This window comes from Camelina sativa, chromosome 7 (genome assembly GCF_000633955.1).
Source record: "Camelina sativa cultivar DH55 chromosome 7, Cs, whole genome shotgun sequence".
Taxonomy (NCBI): Eukaryota; Viridiplantae; Streptophyta; class Magnoliopsida; order Brassicales; family Brassicaceae; genus Camelina; species Camelina sativa.
Window position 1 is genome coordinate 28,168,407 of NC_025691.1, and position 6,497 is coordinate 28,174,903.

Consider the following 6,497-nt stretch of genomic DNA (forward strand, 5'->3'; position numbering starts at 1 on the left):
AGAACCTTGTCTTAGGCCTTAAGTCCATCACGTTAATTCACCATCCATTACTCCCCCTCAAGATGGAAAGTGGAGATCTCGAACACCCATCTTGCCAAGTAGATACTGAGATTGAACACGGCCAAGAGCCTTCGTAAGAAAATCAGCCAACTGCTCGGTAGTACGAATATGACGAGTCGACACGATGCCTTCCTTGATCCCGTCTCTAATAAAATGACAATCTTTTTCGATATGTTTCGTACGTTCGTGAAACACAGGATCTGCAGCAATGTAAAGAGAAGCCTTATTATCACAATGAAGAGTGACTGGTTCGGGGTGAGGAACCTGAAAGAGTAAGATCAACTCCTTTAACCACTTGATCTCTTGATAAGCGAAAGCCATAGCTCTGTATTCAGCTTCGGCGGAAGAGAGGGAGACTGTTTTCTGCTTCTTTATTTTCCAACAAATAGGAGATTTCCCAAGCAAAACAACATACGCGGATAAAGAACGACGAGTCTTTGGACAAGTGTTGTAATCAGAGTCACAATATGCATCAAGGTGAAGATCGGAATTATTGATTAGTAAAATACCTTGGCCACAAGTCCCTTTTAAGTATTTGACGACGCGAACAGCGGCTTCCCAATGACAGAGTCGTGGTTTCGAAAGAAATTGTGCCAAAAGATGGATCACATAGCTAAGATCGGGACGTGTAAGGCCCAGATAAACCAACCGACCGACGAGTCGACGATATTGAGATGGATTCGAGCAAAATTCTTCTTCATCTTTAGCGAGATTATGATTTTGTTCAAGAGGACTATCAATGGGTTTAGCTCCGATCAGACCACATTCAGCAATAATATCCAACGTGTATTTGCGTTGAGAAATATATATTCCTTGTTTCCCTCTTGAGACTTCAATCCCGAGAAAGAATTTTAGAGGGCCCAAATCTTTCATATGAAAACATTCACTCATATATCTCTTAAACTTTGTTGTTAACTCAGAGTCATTACCTCCCACGATGAAGTCGTCCACATAGATCAAAACATATAGACAGGAACCATCGTTCGAGTATGTGAAGAGAGAAGAATCTATGTAATTGGTTTTAAATCCAAAGCCGATAAGTGCATTAGAAAGTTTGGAGAACCAACACCTTGGAGCTTGTTTAAGACCATATAGAGACTTCCTAAGACGACACACCTTGGAAGGATCATCAGTTGCAAATCCAGGAGGGAGTTTCATGTATATTTCTTCCTCCAAATCACCATGCAAGAAAGCATTGTGAACATCCATCTAAAATAATTCCCATCCACGAACAGCAACAATTTTCAACAAAATACGAATCGTTGTCATCTTAACAACTGGTGCAAATGTTTCATTATAGTCAGTTCCTTCCTTTTGTCGATTTCCAAGAGCAACCAACCGAGCTTTGACCCGTTCTATCGATCCATCAGACTTATAGTTTATACGAAAAAACCATTTACAGCTTATCGCATGCTTTCCTTTGGGTAATGTTGTAGTGTCCCATGTTCTGTTCTCCTCAAGTGCTCCAACCTCTTTAGTCACAGCATGATTCCATCGTGGATCACGCATCGCTTCGTTAAAGGAAACAGGTTCGGTGTTGGCACCAATGGAGGCCAAAAACAGCTGTTGCGGAGGAGAGAAACAATCAAGGGATACATAATCAGAGAGAGGGTAGAGACACTTACTTGAGGACAATTGGAGATCGAGAGATGAGGCATGAGGGGGTTTATCAAGTTGCGTTCCAGAATAAGTACATATGGCTCAAGAAGCACGGACCTCATCTTTTTTCTTTTGCCAACTCCAAGTTCTTCATTCACATTCTCTGTATTTGTATCTGTAGCAGTAGGTTGTGTGAGTTGTTTGGTCGAGTGTAAGTCGGGATCTTTGGGCTGAACAGATACTGGGCATGGCAACGGATCGATCGGTCTTGTATCTGGATCGAGCGGTTGAACAGTAGTTGGGGTTTGACAATCTTCCGAGGATTGCACATGATCGTTCGGTCTTGTGTCCAAATTGATCGGTCTAACGGTTTGGGAAGTTGATTAGTGAGCGGGTTTGGAACTGTCGATCTGATGTTAGGAGTGAGTGGTTCAAAGTCAGAATCGAGTAATCTATCCTTATAGGGATTTGTAAACTCCCCCTGTCGACCATAGATCACATCATCTGCATCTTCTACTTCTAGATTACTTCCAGAGTAAGGAAAGACGTCTTCATTGAAAATGACGTCACGAGAAATAAACATTTTGCGAGTTCGCAAATCCATCACTTGCCATCCTTTCTTTCCAAATGGGTAGCCGAGAAAGATACAACGAGCACTACGATCTTCGAATTTGTCGTTCGAACGTCTCACCAATTTTGCATAACAAAGACATCCAAATGTCTTGATTTCATCATATGAAGGAGATTTTTGAAACAAGACTTCATATGGTATCTTGCCTTGAAGTAGAACCGATGGTGTTCGATTTATCAAATGAGTGGCAGTTTTAATGCTTTCACCCCAAAACCGAATTGGTAGTTGTGCCTGAAACAACAAACCACGAGCTACATTCAAGATAGGACCATGTTTCCGTTCGACTCTACCATTTTGTTTTGGTGTACCCACACACGAAGTGTGATGAATGATACCATTTTCTGCAAAATATGAGCGCATGCATGTGAATTCTGTGCCGTTATCCGTTCTAATAATCTTGACTTTCTTGTTAAATTGTCGAGACACCCACGCAAGAAAATTTGTTAGCACCATTGAAACTGATGATTTCTCAAGAAGGAGGTGTGTCCAAACAGCTCGTGAGTAATCATCAACGATGGTGAGAAAATATACTGCTCCACAAGTAGTCTTAGCTCTATAAAGTCCCCAAACGTCACAATGAATCAAAGTAAATAAATCATCTGCATTATTAAAACTTTCAGAAAACGGAACACGAGTTTGTTTTGCCCTGAAGCAGATATCACAATATTCCTCCAAAGCACTAGTACTACTATTGAAAACACCAACATCTGAAAGAAAGATAATACTCTTGGCGAAGGATGACCCATTCTCCTATGCCATAATTCACGATTATCAGCTTTGCTAACCCGGTTTAGTTGAGGTACGACCGCGCCCGCAAGATGATAAACCCCGTCACGTTCAGTTTCCGCTCCAATCAAATTCCTCGAAGCTTGGTCCTGTAATACACAAAACTGTTTAGTGAATATGACAGCACTTGCAATATCACGTAAAAGTTGTGCAACAGATATAAGTGTAATAGTCAATTCCGGAGCATAGAACACATGACGAAGTATCAATTTTCCTCCAAGAAAAAGTGTGCCATATCGTGTTGCCCAAGTAACCTTGTCATTTGGAAATTTTATAGGACATGGATCAATCTTATGTATTTATGTCAAGAGATTTATGTCACCAGTCATATGGTGAGAAGCTCCTGAATCAATGATTAAGTCAAACCGACTATGAGTTCCATTTAAAATCAGTTTTTCACTCTTACCAGAGTATCCGTCTTTGTCCGAACCGTGAGATTTTTTGTTCTTCTCAAGGAACTCAGCGAGAGAGCTCCATTGGCTATCTGTAAGGAGTGGGATTCCGGCTGTAGGTGTTGTTGTACTACTTGTTGTTGTTGTTGCAGCTATAGCTCCATAACCTCGTGAGGATGTCGTTGAGACACCACGACCACGACCTCTTCCTCGGTAATTGCCACGACCGCGACCAGCGTTTCCTCTTCCTCCGGTCGTAGTAGACGGTTCGTTCCACCATTCAGGGTAGCCCACAATCTTGTAACATTGGTTCTTCTCATGTCCTGTTCTTCCACAGTGAGAGCATGTCGGGCTTTGTTGTTTTGAAGCACCCGCAGCTGATGCTGAAAACCCAACTACTCCCCCTTTCTCTTGTGGTTCTCGAGTCGCATTAATATGTCTTTCTTCTTGAACCATTTGTGAATAGACACTGTCAAGATTCAGTTATTCAAGTCGAGCAATCAAATTTGATCTGGTTGTTCCAAATCGTTGATTATCAAGTCCCATTAAGAATTGATGAATGCGGAAACCATCTTGTTTCTTCTTGTACTTTACCATGGAAACACAGCTTGGACTTCCACAACAACATGTGAATCCCTTATCGATGTCTGCAATATCATCCCAAAGAATTTTTAATCGCCCATAGTATTCTTCCACCGTTTGCCCGTCTTGTTTACAATTAGTGAGATCGACATGAAGTTGATGTTCTCGCGTTCCGTCACGAACAGAGAACTGTGTTTTTATGCTTACCCACATCTCGGAGACATCGTCTAGGAGAGAGATTGATGATCGTAGCTTTGGCTCCACACTGCTGTAGATCCATCCTATGATGATTGAATTCACCATATCCCATCGCTCAGCATCTTCTCCATCACCGGTTGGGTGTTTGTGGGTTCCTTGAAGAAATCCTACCTTGCGCTTGGTTCACAAGGCATTCAACATGAGTTTGGACCATCTTTCGTAGTTGCTACCATTCAAGAGAATTGGTGTCAGCACTTGTCCAGGATGATCGTTTGCATTGAGATGATACGGAGACATCAAAGCTCCTTCTTCGGATGCGTTTCCAACAATAAGCTTGCCGGATCCTTTGTTATCTTGGTCATCACTTCCAGTCATGCTTGAGTCACTATCTGGTGTAGTATTTGTGTGTTAATATTCAAAGCAACTTCACATGCCAAAAGGAAGCTCTGATACCATGCTAAACTAGGGTTTGCTCTGAATATTGTGTTCTCTTATTGACTTTGATGAAGAGATTACATATATATATATGAGAACACGAGAAGGAAAATATATTATCATAAAGAAAGTAAATCTTCTATTCTTATATCTCTTTATATCTTCTAGAACTTTGTCTTAGGCTTTAATAAGCCCATCACGTTAATTCACCATCCATTATATATTTTTCTCCCGACAACAAATTTTTAGTGTCAATAAGAAGTTATATAAATATAAACAATAGTGGTCTGCACGCCAAATTAGTGAAAAATATTAAGCTTAGAAAATATATTATATGGTCATGATGCCTCTAAAATAGAACCCAACAAAAAATCTGCAAGCGTACAAGAATTAAAAATGACAAAACAAGTCAAATAACAATACAATATAATTAATCAAAAGTTCGCTGAAATCCATATTCCAAAACTTGTATACAACGTATGTAATACCAAATCAAGAAAATAAATGATATAGCTGAATAGTGAACAAACGTTTTGGGCATCAAAGTTTGGTCTTTAAAGAAGCTGTCCTGGAAAATTTGCCCATCAATCCTCAATCCAGGCCAGATCTAAACCAATGAACGTCAAAAAAAAATCTAAGAATGCAAAGAGTACAACAAGCTGTGGCTTGGGTTTGAGCATTGTGTGAAGATCATAAGAAAACTTGAGTGTTCAGGCCAAGTCGAGAGCAAGTTTAGACAAAACTTTCTGACTTGTTTTAGTCTAAGAGCGGCAGCTGATCAAGAGATGCATGTGGTCAAGACATTTATTTATGCTTGCAAGGCAAATTCTATATCGTCCATGCAAGCATGAATAAATGTGTTGACAACATGTATCTCCGATCATCAACCTTTGCTTTCTAGGCTAAACTAAGTCAGCAATTTAAATCTTAAATTGCTCTTAACATGGCCCCTACACGCAAGTTGTCTAATGATCTTTATGCAATGCTAAAACCCAAGCCCAATACTTGTTGTATTCTCAAATATATTTTGATGGTCATTGGTTTTCTGTGATCTATAAATGTAAGAGTGACATGCAAAATTCTTCCGCACATCTCCTTATCTTTTATATGTATGACATCATAATCGGTTTTGAAGCTGACACCCTTTTGCCTAATTTCTCCCGTTGCTTTCAGTTTCTAATGAGAAATTGTTGCAATGTGTGAGAAACTAAGGAATGATATAAATGGTAAACATGTTTTTACCTGAAGCTTGAACTGGACATACAAGAGATCCAAGAGGTATATAAGCAACACGGATTAGGCTTCTTTAATTTCATCGTCTTTTATTTCGTTTTTTCTTCTCATCAACACATCCAATACCATCAACTTCCAGGGTTTCTACCGAGATAGTCGTCTTTGGGGACGTTGTCGAGAAGGAATCGAAGGCGAAAGTGTTTGCCACTGCGTTGGAGATTCAGATCTGGGAAGCCTGCTATGCTTAATTAAACGCATGACAAAAAAACAGAATTGAGTTTGCTCACTAAATCCATTAAAAAAAATATTTAGGTTTCACAAGATCTTTTGCTAAGATCATGATGCCTCAAAAATGTAATCAGAAGTTCATTGCAAATCATTACCGAAAATTTGTGAACAACATAATGCATGTCAAATCCAGAAAACTACAATAAAGTCGTGATATATATATAGTTCAAGTGACAATTATTACGCTAAAGTTCGTTAACAAACTGAACTTTATATTGACAATGAAAATCCCTTGTAAAACAAAGTAGGATCCCTACCAAAAGAAACAATTTAAAAAAAAAAAAAAAAAAAAA